This window comes from Salvelinus alpinus, chromosome 8 (assembly GCF_045679555.1).
Source record: "Salvelinus alpinus chromosome 8, SLU_Salpinus.1, whole genome shotgun sequence".
Lineage (NCBI taxonomy): Eukaryota > Metazoa > Chordata > Actinopteri > Salmoniformes > Salmonidae > Salvelinus > Salvelinus alpinus.
The window spans coordinates 14664101-14686161 of record NC_092093.1 but is presented as its reverse complement, the minus strand read 5'-3'; positions in this window follow the sequence as shown (position 1 = coordinate 14686161).

Below are 22061 nucleotides of genomic sequence, written 5' to 3'. Positions count from 1 at the left end.
GTTTCTGTGGGGAAAGCAGCCTGTGTCCTAGGAGCTGGCTTCATTTGGGCTGGGCATCGAATGGGGACCATAGATTTCATGTTGGTGATACAGTGCTAGATTATTTGTATCCTACCGCATATCTTCGACTTATTCTCACGTCTATACACCAGCAAACTGGGGAACTTGGTTTGAAAGGCTTGGGTTTGAGCACGGCCAAGTAGCTAACCTAACCCCAAATACAGTCAAACAAAATTACTTAAACTGTTTTCCAGGAAAACATTTCCAAGACAGGAAATTTAACTTCTGTTCTCTCAGGGCCTCAAACTATTGTTGGTGGGCTGCTTTACTCTGATTAGAAGCAACCGAGGAACAGCAACAAACTTTCAGTGTTGCTCCCTATCTCGAGGACCTAGATCAGGCTTTCACAGGCTGCGTCACCATGGTTACTGTAAGGTAGGAAACTTGAGCTTTTATGGTGTTGACTCTCCCATGTGTTTTGGCCCTAATTCTCTCTTCTCCCCCCAGTCCCTCAGTTAGGCCTGTTACAGCTGATGAATTGCGGGTTCAGTTTATTTGTTATTCCACGCTAGGCAAAGCCAGGGCCGGGCCCCCCGAGGCCTGGTCTTATCTCTAATTTCCTCACAGAGACAAGTTAGACTAATGGAGCAGCCGTGTTCCTAAGTCAATACAAACTTGAAGCAAAACAGTGGGTCTTTCATTGTAGTACGCCGAGCTGCAAAGCTAAAAACATCTTGTTTTGCTTACTTCTTACCTCATGATGCAGCTAAGACCTTGTTGGTTCGGTTTTCAGAACAAGGTTTCCCAAAATCTGAGCAGTATTACTGTCTTACCTCAATTAGCCACTAAATCCCTAATTTGAAAGCGACTGCTTTTCTGGAAGCTCTGCTGCACCATTTTCCCCCACGTGAGCCAGCTCCCTAGCATTTTAGGTTATAGCCAATGAGCTCAGGCTCTCGCCATTTGAGTGACAGTTAACAACACGGGCACCCTCATAGATAACATCCTAACCAACTTGCCCTCCAAATATACCTCTGCTGTTTTCAACCAAGATCTCAGCGATCATTGCCTGCATCCGTAACGGGTCTGTGGTCAAAAGACCACCCCTCATCACTATCAAACACTCCCTAAAAAGGATATTGACCTCATCCCGTCAGCAGAGGATGCCTGGTTATTCTTTACAAGTGCTTTCCTCACCATCTTAAATAAGCATGCCCCTTTCAAAAAACTTAGAACCAGGAACAGATATAGCCGTTGGTTCTCTCCAGACCTGACTGCCCTTGACCAGCACAAAAACATCCTGTGGCGTTCTGCATTAGCATCGATTAGCCCCTGTGATATGCAACTTTTCAGGGAAGTTAGGAACAAATATACACAGGCAGTTAGGAAAGCTAAGGCTAGCTTTTTCAAACAGAAATGTGCATCTTGTAGCACGAACTCTAAGTTCTGGGACACAAGTCCATGGAGAATAAGAGCACCTCCTCCCAGCTGCCCACTGCACTGAGGCTAGGAAACACTGTCACCACCGATAAATCCACAATAATTGAGAATTTCAATAAGCATTTTTCTACGGCTGGCCATGCTTTCCACCTGACTACCCCTACCCCGGTCAACAGCCCTGCACTCCCCACAGCAACTAGCCCAAGCCTCCCCCATTTCTCCTTCACACAAATCCAGATAGCTGATCTTCTTAAAGAACTGCAAAACCTGGACCTCTACAAGTCAGACGGGCTAGACAATCTGGGCCCTCTCTTTTTAAAATGATCTGCCGAAATTGTTGCAACCTCTATTACTAGCCTGTTCAACCTCTCATATCGTCTGAGATTCCCAAAGATTGGAAAGCTGCCGCAGTCATCCCCCTCTTCAAAGGGGGAGACACTCTAGACCCAAATTGCTACAGACCTATATCTATCCTACCCTGCCTTTCTAAGGTCTTCGAAAGCCAAGTCAACAAACAGATTACCGACCATTTCGAAACCCACCGTACCTTCTCTGCTATGCAATCTGGTTTCAGAGCTGGTCATGGGTGCACCTCAGCCACACTCAAGGTCCTAAACGATATCATAACCGCCATCGATAAAAGACATTACTGTGCAGCCGTATTCATCGACCTGGCCAAGGCTTTCAACTCTGTCAATCACCACATTCTTATTGGCAGGTTCAACAGCCTTGGTTTCTCAAATGATTGCCTCGCCCTGTTCACCAACTACTTCTCTGATAGAGTTCAGTGTGTCAAATCGGAGGGCCTGTTGTCTGGACCTCTTGCAGTCTCTATGGGGGTGCCACAGGGTTCAATTCTCGGGCTGACTCTCTTCTCTGTATACATCAATGATGTCGCTCTACGCAGACGACACCATTTTGTGTACTTCTGGCCCTTCTTTGGACACTGTGTTAACTAACCTCCAGACGAGCTTCAATGCCATACAACTCTCCTTCCGTGGCCTCCAACTGCTCTTAAATGCAAGTAAAACTAAATGCATGCTCTTCAACCGATCGCTGCCCTACCTGCCTGCCCGTTCAGCATCACTACTCTGGACGGTTCTGACGTAGAATATGTGGACAACTACAAATACCTAGGTGTCTGGTTAGACTGTAAACTCTCCTTCCAGACTCACATTAAGCATCTCCAATCCAAAATTAAATCTAGAATCAGATTCCTATTTCGCAACAAAGCATTCTTCACTCATTTTGCCAAACATACCCTCGTAAAACTGACCATCCTACCAATCCTCGACTTCGGCGATGTCATCTATAAAATATCCTCCAACACTCTACTCAACAAATTGGATGCAGTCTATCACCTTGCCATCCGTTTTGTCACCATAGCACCATATATTACCCACCACTGCGACCTGTACGCTATCGTTGGCTGGCCATCGCTTCATACTCGTCGCCAAACCCACTGGCTCCAGGTCATCTACAAGTCTTTGCTAGGTAAAGCCCCGCCTTATCTCAGCTCACTGGTCACCATAGCAGCACCCACCCGTAGCACGCACTCCAGCAGGTATATCTCACTGGTCACCCCCCAAAGCCAATTCCTCCTTTGGCCGCCTTTCTTTCCAGTCCTCTGCTGCCAATGACTGGAACGAACTGCAAAGATCACTGAAGCTGGAGACCCATATCTCCCTCACTAGCTTTAAGCACCAGCTGTCAGAGCAGCTCACAGATCACTGCACCTGTACATAGCCCATCTGTAAACAGCCCACCAAACTACCTCATCCCCATACTGTATTTATTTGTTTATCTTGCTCCTTTGCACCCCAGTATCTCTACTTGCACATTTATCTTCTGCACATCTACCATTCCAGTGTCTAATTGCTATATTGTAATTACTTCGCCACCATGGCCTATTTATTGCCTTACCTCTCTTATCTTACCTCATTTGCACTCACTGTATATAGATTTTTCTTTTTTCTACTGTATTATTGACTGTATGTTTGTTTATTCCATGTGTAACTCTGTGTTGTATGTGTCAAACTGCTGTGCTTTATCTTGGCCAGGTCGCAGTTGTAAATGAGAACTTGTTCTCAACTAGCCTACCTGGTTAAATAAAGGTGAAATAAATCAAAGAAAGAAATAAAAACAAGATGAACACACAGCAGAACAAGAGAGGGCAATGACGTGGTACACATCTGCACATGTGTGACGCAGTTCGCAGTTTTCGGGGACCACCTTTAGCTCATGAGCGCTACTTTCAGAACTACGGTATATAATAAAATGTAAACAAAAGTACAGGAGAATATCTTTAACCCTTTTGTGATTGTAACCTAGAAACCAAACCACTACTTGTTAATGACTTAACACACCCAAGTCACGAAACTTGACTAGAGAGAGAAGTGTACTTGTTTCAACGAGTGGGTGGGTGTTGCCTGAGGGACAGGGTATAACACATTCTCAAGTGCTGCAAACCCTTAGCACACATCAGTGATTCCTGTTTCATGGTAATGACTTGTGAAGGAGGGTTACTGTGCCTTTAAGAAGTGCAGCTGCAGGGGAAGAGAAGAGGCCAGTTCTGTAGTTGAGTAATGTTTCTGCTGCTGCTACAGACTTTGCGATATCTCTATTCGCTGTTTTACCCTGTTTGAGAACGAGGAGAACAAACCGACAGATGTCCATACCTCCTCTGTAGCTCAGTTGGTAGAGAATGGCGTTGGACAAAAGCGTCTGCAAAATGGCATATATTATAAACTCAGCAAAAAAAGAAACGTCCTCTCATTGTCAACTGCGTTTATTTTCAGCAAACTTAACATGTGTAAATATTTGTTTGAACATAAGATTCAACAACTGAGACATAAACTGAACAAGTTCCACAGACATGTGACTAACAGAAATTGGGGGGTGAAAAGCAACAGTCAGTATCTGGTGTGGCCACCAGCTGCATTAAGTACTGCAGTGCATCACCTCCTCATGGACTGCACCAGATTTGCCAGTTCTTGCTGTGAGATGTTACCCCACTCTTCCACCAAGGCACCTGCAAGTTCCCGGACATTTCTGGGGGGAATGGCCTTAGCACTCACCCTCCAATCCAACAGGTCCCTGACGTGCGCATTGAGATCCAGGCTCTTCGCTGGCCATGGCAGAACATTGACATTCCTGTTTTGCAGGAAATCACCCACAGAACGAGCAGCATGGCTGGGCGCATTGTCATGCTGGAGGGTCATGTCAGGATGAGCCTGCACGAAGGGTTCCACATGAGGGCAGGAGGATGTCTTCCCTGTAACGCACAGCGTTGAGATTGCCTGCAATGACAACAAGCTCAGTCTGATGATGCTTGTGTAGTTCTTTTGTGTTTTCTTTGTTTTAGTGTTGGTCAGGACGTGAGCTGAGTGGGCATTCTATGTTGTGTGTCTAGTTTTCCTGTTTCTGTGTTTGGCCTGATATGGTTCTCAATCAGAGGCAGGTGTTAGTCGTTTGTCTCTGATTGGGAGCCATATTTAGGTAGCCTGTTTTCTGTTGGGGTTTGTGGGTGGTTGTCTTCATGTCTTCGTGTGTCTGCACCAGACAGAACTGTTTCGGTTTTTCACATTTTGTTGTTTTGTATTTTGTAGTATTCACGTTTATTGGCTTTAATTAAACATGATGAACACTAACCACGCTGCGCTTTGGTCCGATCCTTCGTCCACAGAAGAAAGCCGTTACAGAACCACCCACCACAATAGGACCAAGCAGCGTGGTAACGGGCGGCAGCAGCAGCGGCCGAAAACACAAGACTCCTGGACTTGGGAGGAAATACTGGACGGCAAGGGACCATGGGAACAGCCAGGGGAATATCTCCGCCCCAAAGCAGAGCTGTAGGCAGCAAAAGCAGAGAGGCGGCATTATGAGGAGCTAGCACGGCAGAGCGGCTGGAAGCCCGAGAGGCAGCCCCAAAAATTTATTGGGGGGAGCACACGGGGAGTGTGGCAGAGTCAGGAGTCAGACCTGAGCCAACTCCCCCTGCTTACCGTAAGGAGCCAAGAATGGAACCAGAGCCGGTCAGGGCGGTATTGGAGGTGAGCGAAGCAGAGACAGTAAAGGAGTTAATGAGGAGATTGGAGGAGAGAGTTATGAGGGAGGTGCTGGTTTGGTGCATGAGGCACGACATCCGCCCGACGGAGCGTGTCGGGTATTTGATGTCACCTGAGTCAGCTCTCCATACTCGTCCTGAGGTGCGTGCTAGCCATCTGGTGAAGACTGTGCCAGCCCCACGCACCATGCCTCCTGTGCGCCTCCCTAGCCCTGCACGTCCTGTGCCAGCTCAGCGCACCAGCTCTCCTGTGGCAGCCCCACGTACTAGCTCTCCTGTGGCAGCCCCATGCACCAGCCCTCCGGTGCCGGCGCCACGTACCAGGTCTCCAGTTCCAGCACCCCGCACTCGCCTTGAGGTGATTGTCCTCAGCCCACTACCACCAGTGCCAACACCACGCACCAGGCTTCCTGTGCGTCTCCAGAGCCCTGTGGGTCCTGTTCCTGCTCCCCGCACTCGCCCAGTGGTGTTCCCAGCCCGGTACCACCAGTTCCGGCACCACGCACCAGGCCTACTGTGCGCCTCAGCAGGCCAGAGTCTTCCGTCTGCCCAGCGCCGCCTGAGCTGCCCGTTTGCCCAGCGCCGTCTGAGCTGCCCGTCTGCCCAGCGCCGTCTGAGCTGCCCGTCTGCCCAGCGCCATCTGAGCTGCACGTCTGCCCAGCGCCATCTGAGCTGCCCGTCTGCCCAGCGCCATCTGAGCTGCCCGTCTGCCCAGCGCCATCTGAGCTGCCCGTCTGCCCAGCGCCGTCTGAGCTGCCCGTCTGTCCAGCGCCAGTCAAACCAGGAAAACGTAAACAAAAGCAGAGTGAATATGGAGCAGGGGGGCCATTCCATCTATCTCACCCAGGTTCTGTTCTCATTCTGTTTCTCATTGGGCAGGAGACAGTGTAGTGAAAGAGGTGAGCTGATTCAGACAGACGGAGTGTGCGAACTTCGCTCCCTCTCTCCCAGCCCTGTGAACTTCGCTCCCTCTCTCCCAGCCCTGTGAACTTCGCTCCCTCTCTCCCAGCCCTGTGAACTTCGCTCCCTCTCTCCCAGCCCTGTGAACTTGCTCCAATTCTTCAGCCATTATGTGACATGCTGTTTCCAAGACACCAGTGCTGTCGTGGCCAAGTCCACCTGTAGGAGCGGAGCTCTGGAGTCCAGTCACGGGGTGCTCCCAGCCTCCTACAGGCCGTGTCATAACTCCTCGCTTCTGACTGTCTATGACGGCAGCGTTGGGGGAAATAAGCAGGTGCGAGGAGGAACAGTGATATGAGATGTGCGGTCTTGGCACTGATTAGGCTCTAGGAAAAGGTGGGATGAGTGAGATACTGCCTCTGGGTCTACTGTACCCAGTCAGACTACCTGTAAAAACATGTCAGCTTTCCAACCATCATAAGGGTGTTTGAAGGAAAACAAAAGCTGACACCCCGGTGAGGGAGTGCTGTCTGTCTGTCCCTGAGGCTGTGGTCCTGTCTAAACACTCTAAGCGAAGACTCAACAGCACCGGTTTCTCCAACAAACCGCTACAGACTGGCATAGCCGTTAGCACTGCACACCTATGACAGATACTAGCGGTGTGTGTTTGTGTGCAGCACACATCATACCTCACTCCTGTTCTTTCCCTTTGAGAGCCCATCAAGTGAAATAGTGGTGCGTTTGGACTTGACAGAACGTTCTAATTGGGCGAGTTGACAGAACCCAGAACAGTGAAAATAATGCCTCTGGAACAAAGCATATGACTAGAAAGACAAACATACTGCCTTTTGATACTTATGAATACTTTATTGCTGTTCCTCTTCTCTTTGGCATTGAGCTATAACAGAACACACACACATCAAGCAAAAGCATGCGACTACTGTATGATGTATGTAGACACACACACACACACACACACACACACACACACACACACACACACACACACACACACACACACACACACACACACACACACACACACACACACACACACACACACACACACACACACACACACACACACACAGAGTGTGTGTATAGAGGTAAGTGTTGGTGGAAAACATCAGAAATAGGAAGAACCAGCCAAAATAACACCATTGTTCATCTAACCAGCCAAACTTCCTCTTAAGGCACAGGAGGAGCCATGGAAACAGAAGTCATGGGAATGGGCACCATAGCAACGACCTCTCAATGTCCTTTAGTGTCAGCAGAAGATTGATGGGTCTTCTTCCAACCAAAGGGAGGTTCAGGAATCCTGTCAATTAGTAGCTGACTGAAACGGCATTTTTCAGTCTCCTGGTAAACTCTCCCAGGTAATCTTCCACTGAGATTAGGGCCATGATTGTGTGTGTGAAACCTGTCCACTCCCCCCCCCCATGGACAGGAGAGTTCTAAACATTCAGTTACAAAGCATTATTTAAATATTCCCTGTGTAATGTTAATGTTTACCTAGGTTACCCCATTGGCTCACAGCAAAAATGAGCTTTTTTTAATGCAATTTTCTTGTCTGCTTGTTTTAGTCAATTACAAACCTACATTTGAAGAAAAGTACAACATGTCTAAAGATGTATTTTCAACATTGCCTGCGCCCTAGCATTCTCACTACTTAGAAACTTGTAGTATTGTAGAGCTTCCTTCAGGCCCCTTTTCATGAAGGCACTAACGTTAGCCACTTGAGTGTTAGCTAGCTACCAACTGGAACATTCCACACACATAGCTACGTATAGCCTACTGGAATCATTGCGTCCCCACATTTCCCACTCGCCCACAGCGAATAGCCTGAAGCCACAGGGCTCTTCTCGCTCTTCCCTGCATGGGAGCATTGTGAATCGTACGTTTTTGATTTGGTTACATGTATATTGAACAACACAGCAGCTTTACGGCATGTTTTGTTATTTCTGTGTAACAAAAGAAAATCTACGACAAAGCTGCTTTTAAAATGGAGGTCAGTAGGAAAGCGTGTTTGTTTTCACCAATTTCTGGGCGTAGTCGAGGGTAATTCCTTATTATTACGTGAATAACGACTGGGACTATGGCTGCCATTAGAATGTTGTAGTGTCATGTAAATGCATCAGTGTCCCAACTCTCTAAATACATGGCTCTGGCCACCACTCTACACAATAAGCCATTACACAGCAGCCACAGCACACAGAGCGTCACTACTTAGTACTTACATCCCACCACTGAGCAGGCCAGGGAGACACATCTGTACATACAGATGTAGGATCTTAATTTGATCACTTTTGTTGCTGAGAATATTCCTGCACCGCAGGAAATGTAGATGAGCTTCATGATTTACATGCATTCGCACAAAACCCACACAAACACGAGGTTATATTAACAGTTTTGTACTTTTCATGTAGCGTCATTTTGGCCAGATAATAGCCTAACCAGCTATCCAGCAACGTTATGGACTAAATGTTCAAATACTGTTGCTGCAGGATTATTTTGATGCAACAATACTGGTCAAATTAAGATCCAACGCCTGGTGGTGAAAGGTCCAGAGTCTGGGATGAGTTAGTACAATATGTTTTATACTGTACTGTCCTGTGGGATCATGACAGGATAGGATAGTCACTGATTGGTGTCCAAGAGGAAATCTGCTCAGCTGTGTATATGTGTAACGATCGTCTTCGGGAGAAATAGAGGACCAAAGCGCAGCGTGGTAAGTGTTCATGTCTTTTTAATAAATCCAAAACTGAACACAGGAACAAAAACAATAAACGATGTGAACAAACGAAACAATACCGTGTGGCGACAAACACTGACACGGAAACAAACACCCACAAACCAAAAGACAAAACAGGCTACCTAAATATGGTTCCCAATCAGAGACAACAACTAACACCTGCCTCTGATTGAGAACCATATCAGGCCAAACACAGAAACAGACAAACTAGACATACAACATAGAATGCCCACTCAGATCACACCCTGACCAAACAAAACATATAAACATACAAAGCAAACTATGGTCAGGGCGTGACAATATGAGAGATTCTGGCTTTCATCACCTCTGTTCCTAACACTGAGTACTACTACTGCTATGAAACATTGTCAGATCTGCCTGGCTGGAACTCCTATCAGGCTCCCCCAGAGCAAACTCTTTGAACTACAGTAGCTTCCCCTGTCCTTCACCCCAGACAGAGAAGACAGATAGCGGCATTGCAATAGAACTATGACCAATCCTTCTTTCGCCTACACAGGAACTGATAAAGGGTTAATAAAACCCTGACCTCGGTCTGGTAAGTCGGTTGGTCTGGTAGGTAGGTAGGTCAGTTGGTCTGGTAGGTCGTAGGTAGGTTGGTCTGGTAGGTAGGTTGGTTGGTCTGGTTGGTAGGTAGGTATGTCTGGTTGGTAGGTAGGTAGGTAGGTAGGTTGATCTGGTATGTCGTAGGTAGGTTGGTCTGGTAGGTAGGTTGGTGGGTAGGTTGGTCTGGTTGGTAGGTAGGTTGGTCTGGTAGGTAGGTAGGTAGGTAGGTAGGTAGGTAGGTAGGTAGGTAGGTTGTGCTTGCTTGCATGCGTGCACGCACGCACGCACGCACACACACACAACTGTGGAAAGCATAGGAGTCAACATGGGCCAGCATCCCTGTGGAATGCTTTCGGCTCCTTGAGTCCATGCCCTGACATTCTGAGGGCAAAAAGGGGGTGCAACTCAATGTCAATGTTCCTAATGTTTGTACACTCTGTATTGTTCATGGTATTTTGAGAACATTGTCACAAAAAGGGGAATGTTATAGACACTAAGACACAGACAGACACATACTGTAAGCAGACATGTGCGTGCAAGCTGACAAATTTACGCATGTACGCACACGTACTCATGCACTCCCCTCCCCCAATACACGCAGGCACGCACTCATGCACTCCAAGCCCCTCCCCCAATACACACACACGCACACAAGCACGCACGCACACCCTCCCCCAATACACACGCACGTCAGCACGCACACACGCACTCCAAGCCCCTCCCCCAATACACACACACGCACGCACACACTCCAAGCCCCTCCCCCAATACACACGCACGCATGCTCGCACACACACACACACACACACACACACACACACACACACACACACACACACACACACACACACACACACACACACACACACACACACACACACACACACACACACACACACACACACTCTCTCTCTCTTTCTCTCTCTCTTACAGAAAATGTTGGTCCCAAACAGACTTTTCAAAATAAAACCCGACCCAAAGAAAAACGAGATGGATTACTACTTCCAGAACTATTGATGTCATCGTTTTTTCAATTTTATATAACATCTATTTGTTTTGCCATTTCATCAGGAGGAACGGAGCTGAGTTCAGAAAGCATAGGATTGTGGGTTCAGAAATGTAGTGTCATTGTTAGGTAATAACTATGTTGGGTAATAACTATGGTGTCGCTGTTGGGTAATAACTATGGTGGGTAATAACTATGGTGTCGCTGTTGGGTAAAAACTATGGTGGGTAATAACTATGGTGGGTAATGACTATGGCGTCTCTAGTTGGTAACTTCTGTGGAGCTGGGAGGAAGTTCAAAAGGTGATGAACGCCTGCATCTAGGTGTGGTTAGAATGATGGAGGATAGGAATGATTTTGTAGTGACTTTCACCACAAAAAGGGTTCAGATCTAAACCTGTTGAAGCTACCATACTGTATCTTACCTACTAATGAAGACACCCTACCCAGCCAGTGTCCTGCTGCCCGATCCTCACGGCCCACATTTAGCTTTTGATAACAATAAAAACTGTTCTCTTTAGTCTCAAAAGATCATCTTGCTCCAGAAAAGGGCTGAAATCATAGTAATAGGTGATTGTCCTGAGAACAAAAAGCCATTGAGGAGAATCAATCTTAAAGGGAAGCAGCAGGACAATGAGGAACCCAGGAGACTATTCTGAACCCTGCCAGGACCAAACCTAGCCGTTCTCCCACCTGTTTCTGTTTCCATCACGGACATGGCCCAGACATCAGGAAGTAAGCCGCACTGAATCACTACTCTGTATCAATGGGAAATCCTGGAGGTTTATAAATGATCCCTTTACTGTATGTATGCTGATGGCTTAGTACAGTAATTGTCTTGAATAGGTCTTGTATAGCTATAGCTATTACTATACCTAAGAGGTGTTACAGAATGGGTTATACAATGCCTCTGGAGCGCCCCCCCCCTTCAGCTCTTCAACTCCCTCACAGCAACGCTGTTGAGTGGAAACCGTTGAGATGTCAAATCAAATGTTATTGGTCACGTACACATATTTTGCAGCTGTTAACGCAGGTGCAGCGAAATGCTTATGTTTCTAGCGCCAACACTGCAGTATACCTAACAAAACAATACACACAGAGTCCTGACGTGATATTTCGTACAAAACATTAGGAACACAGTGATGCTGGTCTATGTTGACTCCAATGCTTCCCACAGTTGTGTCAAGTTGCTGAATGTCCTTTAGATGGTGGACTATTCTTGATACACATGAAACTGTTGAGCGTGAAAAACCCAGCGGCGTTGCAGATCTTGACACACTCAAACCGGTGCGCCTGGCACCTACTTGTCTCGGCCATTCACCCTCTGAATGGCACACATACACAATCCATGTCTCAACTGTCTCAAGGCTTAAAAATCCTTCTTGAACTTTTTAGGGATGGGGGCAGCATTTTCACTTTGGATGAATATCGTGCCCAAATTGAACTGCCTCCTACTCTGTCCCAGATGCTAATATATACATATTATTATTAATATTGGATATAAAACACTCTGAAGTTTCTAAAACTGTTTGAATTATGTCTGTGAGTATAACAGAACTCATATGGCAGGTAAACTTCCAAACAGGAAGTGGAAATTCTAAGGCTGGTCGATATTCAACTCATCGCCTGTTCAAATCCCTGTAAGATATGTATCTGTTTGCACTTCCTACACCTTCCACTAGATGTCAACAGTCTGTAGAACGTTGAATGAAGTTTATGCTGTGTTGTGGGGCCGGATGAGAGGGGAATGAGTCAGTGGTCTGGCAGATTGCCAGTTCCTGGTCATGCGCTTGCCTTGCGTTCCATAACTTCTACAGACACGAAGTAATGCCCCGGTTGGAACGTTATTGGATATATATGATAGCAACATCCTGAAGATTGATTCTCTACTTCATGGGTGTCAAACTCGGGCCAAATTTGGCCCGCGGGGTAATTATATTTGGCCCGCGAGACAATACCAAATTACTACTAGAGCTGGCCCGCCGGTATTATACAGCGCATTCACCGCTAATACTACGAATCCCATAATGCTCTGCTGTTGTTTTCGCGCGCCAATCAGGACAGGACCCAGAAACGCCCTCTCCTCTGTGACAGTAGTCATAGCAACATAGACGCTACAACTGTCAGCGCGCTATCCCTTCCCAAAAATGGCGAAAAGAAAGGCAGAAAACAGGAGCTTTCTGGACAAGTGGGAGGCAGAATATCTGTTTACATATGTAAAAGACAAACCTGTTTGTCTTGTTTTTGGAGTCAACGTGGCTGTAAGTAAGGAGTACAACATTAGACGACACACATATTCAATGTTAAAGCAAAACTTGTTTGGGTCCATATTAAAAGGTTAATTTGTTCAATGTTGGCCCGCGACTTTGTTCAGGTTTTACATTTTGGCCCACTGGGTATTTGAGTTTGACACCCCTGCTCTACTTAGTTTGACAATTTATTCGACCTGTGATATAACTTTTTGAAGTTTTCGTCCAACGTTATGCGGGACTTGCACGAGCGTTTGGAAATGTGTACTAAACGCGCTAGCAAAAGTAGCTACTTGGACATAAATAATTGACATTATCGAACAAAACAACAATTTATTGTGGAACTAGGATTCCTGGGAGTGCATTCTGATGAAGATTATCAAAAGGTAAGGGAATATTTATTATGTAATTTCGTATTTCTGTTGACTCCAACATGGCAGAGAAATGTTATTTATATCTGAGCGCCGTCTCAGATTATTGCATGGTGTGCTTTTTCCGTAAAGTTTTTTTGAAATCTGACACAGCGGTTGCATTAAGAACAAGTGTATCTTTAATTCTATGTAAAACATGTATCTTTCATCAAAGTTTATGATGAGTATTTCTGTTATTTGATGTGGCTCTCTGCAATTTCTCCGGATATTTTGGAGGCATTTCTGAACATGGCGCCAATGTAAACTAAGATTTTGGGATATAAATATGCACATTATCGAACAAAAAATACATGTATTGTGTAACATGATGTCCTATGAGTGTCATCTGATGAAGATCATCAAAGGTTAGGGATTCATTTTATCTCTATTTCTGCTTGTTGTAACTGCTATCTTTGGCTGGGAAAATGGCTGTGTGTTTTTTGGACTTGGCGGTGATCTAACGTAATCATATGTTGTGTTTTCGCTGTAAAGCATTTTTTAAATCGGACACGATGGGTAGATTAACAAGATGTTTATCTTTCATTTGCTGTATTGGACTTGTTAATGTGTGAAAGTTACATATTTCAAAAAAATATTTTTGTTTTTCCCGCGCTGCCTATTCAGGGGAATGTTGTGGGGGGGTTCCGCTAGCGGAACGTGTGTCTTAGAAAGGTTAACCTGTCCCCTCCCTTTCATCTACACTGATTGAAGTGGATTGAACAAAATCAATAAGGGATCATAGCTTTCACCTGGTCAGTGTATGTCATGGAAATAGCAGGTTTTCTTAATGTTTTGTACACTCAGTGTATATTGTATATTCTTGTTCAGATGGGATAGGACAGTGTGCGATTTTATCGTCTGTGGACCTATTGGGGTGGTATGAAAATTGTAGTGTGTCTAGGGTGTCGGGTACGGTGGAGGTGATATGATAAGCACTTCATGATGACAGAAGTGAGTGCTACGGGGCGATAGTCATTCAGTTCAGTTACCTTTGCTTTCTTGGGTACAGGAACAATGTTGGACATCTTGAAGCATGTGGGGACAGCAGACTGGGATAGGGAGAGATTGAATATGCCCGTAAACACTCCAGCCAGCTGATCTGAAGATGCTCTGAAGACACGTCTAGGGATGCCGTCTGGGCTGGCAGCCTTGCGACGGTAAACATGCTTAAATGTCTTACTCGTGTCAGTCACGGAGAATGAGAGCTCAGTACTTGTGATCGGCGGCCCACATCGGTGGCTCAGTGTTTTCCTCGAAGCGGGCGAAGGAGTTTATTTTGTCTGGGAGCCAGGTGTCTGCGACGTGGCTGGCTTTCCCCTTTTAATAATTCACAATTGTCTGGAGTCCCTGCCACATACGTCTTGTGTCTGAGCGGTTGATTTGTTACTCCACTTTGTCTCTGAGGACAGAGTGAAGGGTGGAGCAGGCGGTGCGTGATGAGAGGAAGATAGAAGGCAGAAAGACAGGAGCAAAATTCCAGTTTCCGGAGGACATTTATTGACTTTATCCACAGCAGGAGTTTCCATGACATCACTGGCACATGCCCCCTTATTTCAGTCCCCAGAATCTGACCTCTTGACCTTCCAAGAGTCTGTCGTGCAGCACGCTGCTACGCCCTCCCTGAAACCGACAAGCAAACAACTGTCACGCCCTGACTTGTATTGTTGTGTATGAGTGCCTATGTGCGCTACGTATTTCACGATCGTTATATCTTTATTGTTTTGGAAGTTTCACTATCATTAAAATGTGGAACTCTACTCACGCTGCTCCTTGGTCCAATTATTCATATGACGGTTGTGACAGAATAGTCAGGACCAAGCAGCGTGCCCAGGAGGTGAAGGAGAGTTGGTCATGGGAAGAGATATTAGGTGGATGCGAGACCCTTTCTTGGCGGGAGTCGCCGAGGAGTAAAGGAGGACAGCGACGCCGCCGGGGTCCGCGGCCACAAACAGCCCAAGGGCAACACCAAGATTTTTTTGGGTGGGGGCACAAGGGGCGGTCGGCCCGAGGAGAGAGCCAGAGACCGTCTGGGAGTCGATGGAGCAGTATGAGGAGGGATATCAGAGACCGTCTGGGAGTCGATGGAGCAGTATGAGGAGGGATATCGGAGACCGTCTGGGAGTCGATGGAGCAGTATGAGGAGGGATATCGGAGACCGTCTGGGAGTCGATGGAGCAGTATGAGGAGGGATATCGGAGACCGTCTGGGAGTCGATGGAGCAGTATGAGGAGGGATATCAGAGACTGTCTGGGAGTCGATGGAGCAGTATGAGGAGGGATATCAGAGACCGTCTGGGAGTCGATGGAGCAGTATGAGGAGGGATATCAGAGACCGTCTGGGAGTCGATGGAGCAGTATGAGGAGAGAGCCAGAGACCGTCTGGGAGTCGATGGAGCAGTATGAGGAGGGATATCGGAGAGAGATGTTGGCTAGGAGTATGCTGCAGCGCAGGCGTTTTGAAGAGCATGTTTTCAGTCCGGTGCAACCTGTGCCGGCTCCACGCACCAGGCCTCCAGTGCGCCTTCCCAGCACGGTACGTCCTGTGCCGGCTCCCCGCACTCGCCCTGAAGAGTGTGTCACCAGCCCGGTGCAACCTGTGCCGACACCACACACCAGGCCTCCAGTGCGCCTCCCCAGCCCGGTACGTCCTGTGCTGGCTCCCCGCACTCGCCCTGAAGAGCATGTCATCAGTCCGGTGCAACCTGTGCCGGCTCCACGCACCAGGCCTCCAGTGCGCCTCCCCAGCCCGGTACGTCCTGTGCCGGCTCCCCACACTCGTCCACCAGTGCGTGTGTACAGTCCAGAGTCTCCAGCGACAGTCTACAGTCTACAGCCCGGAACCTCCAGCGACGGTTCACAGTCCAGAGCTTCCAGCGACGGTTCACAATCCAGAGCTTCCAGCGATGGTTCACAGTTCAGAGCCTCCAGTCACGGTTCACGGCCCGGCGCTTCCAGTGACGGTCCATGGCCCAGAGCTTCCTGCGCCGGTGCCTTGGCCGGAGCCTTCCACTGGGCCGATGCCCAGTCCAGGCACGGTGTCCAGTCCCACTCCATGGCCGGAGCCTTCCTCTACGCCGGTGCCCAGTCCGGCGTCCAGCCCGGTTTCATGGCCAGATCCGCGGTCTGGGCAGGTGCTACGTCGCGCACCGGAGCCGCCACCAACGCTAGTTGCCCACCCTAACCCTCCCCATCTAGAGCCCTCGGGGTTCTCTATGGTGTTTTAGGTCAGGGCGTGACTAGGGGGGTTTCTAGGTATTATATTTCTATGTTGGAGTGTGTGTATGGTTCCCAATTGGAGGTAGCTGATATTCATTGCCTCTAATTGGGGATCATACGTATCCTGTCCTTTTTCCCACCTGCTATGTGGGATATTGTTGTGTATGAGTGCCTATGTGCGCTACGTATTTCACGATCGTTATATCTTTGTTGTTTTGGAAGTTTCACTATCATTAAAATGTGGAACTCTACTCACGCTGCGCCTTGCTCCAATTATTCATACGACGGTAGTGACAACAACAAACCCAGACAATCCAGTGTACATGCCTGCTAAACGTGTTTCCCTAAACACATTTGCATGTTTTAGTCCTCCATTTTTCTACCTAAACTTTTGGGTCGTACCAAAGCAGAAGTTCAGTCCAGCAGTGAGCTAAACGTTCATGTGAAACTAATGTTCCATTTCACTGCCTCTCTCCGTGCCGCTAAGGCTGTTATTACTACCACACAGAGTCATAACCGATGCAGCTCAAATGAATTTCCACTGAGTTTTAACACGACCACACTCATAAACTAGCCCTGAGATGAGTCAAGATAATAGTTATGGAGCATTTTCTTATGACGGACTTTCCCCCGATTCCATAAATACTCAAAAACAAGACAAAATGGGTCCTAGTGAGGCACCAGAGATAATAACAACTGGGATGGAGGAAGACAGATCCTCTCTAATCCTCGACAGGGCATTGAGTGGAAGCAGAGATGCCATTTAGGAGGAGAGAAGAGTGAGGCATTCATGAGAAATTAGATGGTGTGTGTGTTCCTACAGATGTAGGATCTTAATTTGAGGACATTTTTTCTAGAGGCTGATACATTTTTTGTTAGAGCAAATTAAGTCTGACATTTTAAAGTGTAAATTACCTTGTTTAGAAGCCTTTTTAAACCTCAAATACACTACAAGTTTGCATTTTCTGCTGTGCAGGAAAATTCTCAACAACAGAGAGATCCAATCAAGATCCTACGTGTGTGTGTGTGTGCATGTGCCTGACTGCCTGCCTGCCTGCCTGCCTGCCTGCCTGCCTGCCTGCCTGCCTGCCTGCCTGCCTGCCTGCGTGTCCCTATGTGTGTGTGTTAGCACTCCGCAGGCAGGGGTCCATGTTAACGATAAGGGATGGGAACAGGAGCTCTGCGTCTGTTTGTCAGAGGCTCCTGTATCCACCCCTCCACCCTAAACCTTCCACGCTTAACCCTCCAGCTTTCCTTTGATTTATGGCTCCTCAAATGGAGACCGCAGGGATCGGGGAAGGAGATTAAAAGCTGTCTTGAAATGAACACCTTCGTGAAACCTGCCACTGTATAAAGTAACACAGGGGGGGGTCAAAAACCACCTCCGTCCCACCGAATGCTCCACTGGCCAGTCCATTACCAGGGTAAACCTAGGGCTAAAATGTAGCAGGGTGGTTGTGTGTGTGTGTGGGAGGGGGAGGGGGGGGGGTTGTTTGGCTAGGAGTCTAGGGCTACAGTAGGTCAGACAGACAGAGTGAGGGGACCTAAAAGACCCCAATCCTTCACACTACTCTGGCCCTCTGCTGTACTGAGCACTCCGCCTGTTTGAAGTCTCACATACTAGTTTGTAATGTGCCCCTTCTGTCTCACAGGCCCAAGAAAAAAAACTCACCAATAATGAAACCAAACTGCTAAATTACAGAGGGGCTATTACCACTCGGCACGCAGTTCAACTTCTTCTCAGCGCAGTCCCCCAGCCAGAGCCCCAGCCAGTCATGTGAGCTTGGACCTGGCGGAGCTCCAGAACTGCAGCTAAAGGGTTCCAGAGCCTCTGACTGCTAATAATGAGTCAATGTACTTGGAGCTTGTATCTCCTGCAGGCAGGGACTCTGCTGGGCCGTGCGGTTACGTTTCCCCACTCTCTCCGCTCCTCCACCCCTCAGGCCCGCTGGAAACATCGAGTCAGCCAAGCCAAGGTCCCTTTTGTTTCATGTTTATCTATGCGCCTCTAATGGGAGGCCTTGGACCACACTGGAGTACAGAAGAACATTGCAGCGACACTCCGCTATGTTGCTGCTGTCTGTCTGTCTGGACTACTAATAAGCAGACCCTAGTTCAGTACTATTTGAACATTTTTCCAATACGTTGATCGTTTGCGTTAGCCTGCCTGGAGTGCCAGGTGGGTGGGGGTTTGCACCTTTGGAACTGTTCTATTGGTTCCGTTGTGAAAGGCAAGCTCAGTCAAGTGCAGATAAAGAATTTGAAATTATTTCAAACCCAGGTATTTGAACCCCGGTCTGCTTCTAATAAGCTCCTCGCTCCCCTTCAGCCATAACTAAATAGGCTATCTGCTTCTAATAAGCACCTCTTCAGCCCCAACTAAATAGGCTATCTGCTTCTAATAAGCTCCTCTTCAGCTCTAACTAAATAGGCTATCTGCTTCTAATAAGCTCCTCTTCAGCCCCAACTAAATAGGCTATCTGCTTCTAATAAGCTCCTCTTCAGCCCCAACTAAATAGGCTATCTGCTTCTAATAAGCTCCTCTTCAGCCCCAACTAAATAGGCTATCTGCTTCTAATAAGCTCCTCTTCAGCCCCAACTAAATAGGCTATCTGCTTCTAATAAGCTCCTCTTCAGCCCCAACTAAATAGGCTATCTACTTCTAATAAGCTCCCCTTCAGCACTAACTAAATAGGCTATCTGCTTCTAATAAGCTCCTCTTCAGCTCTAACTAAATAGGCTATCTGCTTCTAATAAGCTCCTCTTCAGCTCTAACTAAATAGGCTATCTGCTTCTAATAAGCTCCCCTTCAGCCCTAACTAAATAGGCTATCTACTTCTAATAAGCTCCTCTTCAGCCCCAACTAAATAGGCTATCTGCTTCTAATAAGCTCCTCTTCAGCCCCAACTAAATAGGCTATCTGCTTCTAATAAGCTCCTCTTCAGCCCCAACTAAATAGGCTATCTGCTTCTAATAAGCTCCTCTTCAGCCCCAACTAAATAGGCTATCTACTTCTAATAAGCTCCCCTTCAGCACTAACTAAATAGGCTATCTGCTTCTAATAAGCTCCTCTTCAGCTCTAACTAAATAGGCTATCTGCTTCTAATAAGCTCCTCTTCAGCTCTAACTAAATAGGCTATCTGCTTCTAATAAGCTCCCCTTCAGCCCTAACTAAATAGGCTATCTACTTCTAATAAGCTCCTCTTCAGCCCCAACTAAATAGGCTATCTGCTTCTAATAAGCTCCTCTTCAGCCCCAACTAAATAGGCTATCTGCTTCTAATAAGCTCCTCTTCAGCCCCAACTAAATAGGCTATCTGCTTCTAATAAGCACCTCTTCAGCCCCAACTAAATAGGCTATCTGCTTCTAATAAGCTCCCCTTCAGCCCTAACTAAATAGGCTATCTGCTTCTAATAAGCTCCTCTTCAGCCCCAACTAAATAGGCTATCTGCTTCTAATAAGCTCCTCTTCAGCCCCAACTAAATAGGCTATCTGCTTCTAATAAGCTCCTCTTCAGCCCCAACTAAATAGGCTATCTGCTTCTAATAAGCTCCCCTTCAGCCCTAACTAAATAGGCTATCTGCTTCTAATAAGCTCCCCTTCAGCACTAACTAAATAGGCGATCTGCTTCTAATAAGCTCCTCTTCAGCCCCAATTAAATAGGCTATCTGCTTCTAATAAGCTCCTCTTCAGCCCCAACTAAATAGGCTATCTTATTCTAATAAGCTCCTCTTCAGCCCTAACTAAATAGGCTATATGCATCAATTAAGCTCCTCTTCAACCCTAACTAAATAGGCTATCTGCTTCTAATAAGCTCCTCTTCAGCTCTAACTAAATAGGCTATCTGCTTCTAATAAGCTCCTCTTCAGCCCCAACTAAATAGGCTTTCTTTAGAGAAACCCATTGCCGTACATTATATATTTCCTTCCACCAGGTGTCATGTTGAATTGGGTTTGGGTTGCAGAACATAAACAAAGGGCCCATAACATAACTGGGCCTACTAGGCTGAGCTGAGGGTATCTGTGTGCCAGGCCAATGAAATACTCAGGGTAATGCCATCAGTTACTATAGAGGAACAGAGCAGGGCTTGCATAACTGATTCAAATTAGAGTTCATCTAATGCAAGCCAGAATGACACTAGGATGATGTGTGTGTGTGTGTGTGTGCTAACCCCCGAACACTGTGCCTAAATATGGAGAGAACAAAAGGGGTTGTGTAATTCCACTTATATAACCAACGCATTGAAACCCTCACCAATATGGTTCTTGTTTGACAGTTGACTATGAGCGTGTTTGCGCAACAGACATTCACTTCAGAACTGACGCATACCCAAGGATGACAGATGACTAGTAATTCACACCGTGGTCATGTTCATTAGGAACCGAATGGATAAAAATGGACTGAAACACGGGGGAACGACCTGGATTTCTCCAATAAGAAATGCTAATTTTTGTTTAAAAAGTTCTGCTACATCTGCCCTAATGAACACTACCCCATGCACATTTCCACAAATAACCTCTCTTGTGAAAACACAGGAGATGTTAGATTATTGTGTATATATTTCAACAGTATTTACAAAACAGGGCCTGGGTCCAGGTTCTGAGTCATTGAACGGAGTAGGTGGTATATTTATTTGTCTTTTATGGCTGTGGTTATTACTGTGTTAGTGCATGTGATGCCCTTGGCTGGCAGGGAACAGGTACTGGGAGGGTGGAGGGCTCAAGCTGTGATAGAGGGTGACTCATCTTGGCCTCCAACTTACAGCACACACACACACTACCGTTCAAAAGTTTGGGGTCACTTAGAAATGTCCTTGTTTTTTAAAGAAAAGCACATTTTTTGTCCATTAAAATAACATCAAACTGATCAGAAATACAGTGTAGACATTGTTAATGTTGTAAATAACTATTGTAGCTGGAAACAGCTGATTCTAATGGAATATCTACGTAGGCGTACATAGGCCCATTATCAGCAACCATCACTCCTGTGTTCCAATGGCACGTTGTGTTAGCTAATCGAAGTTTATCATTTTAAAAGGCTAATTGATCATTAAAAAAAACTTTTGCAATTATGTTAGCACAGCTAAAAACTGTCGTGCTGATTAAAGAAGCAATAAAACTGGCTATATTTAGACTAGTTGAGTATCTGGAGCATCAGCATTTGTGGGTTTGATTACAGGCTCAAAATGGACAGAAACAAATAACTTTTCTTCTGAAACTCATCAGTCTATTCTTGTTCTGAGAAATTAAGGCTTTTCCATTCGAGAAATTGCCAAGAAACTGAAGATCTCGTACAACGCTGTATACTACTCCCTTCACAGAACAGTGCAAACTGGCTCTAACCAGAATAGAAAGAGGAGTGGGAGGCCCCGGTGCAAAACTGAGCAAGAGGACAAGTACATTAGTGTCTAGTTTGAGAAACAGACGCCTCACAAGTCCTCAACTGGCAGCTTCATTAAAT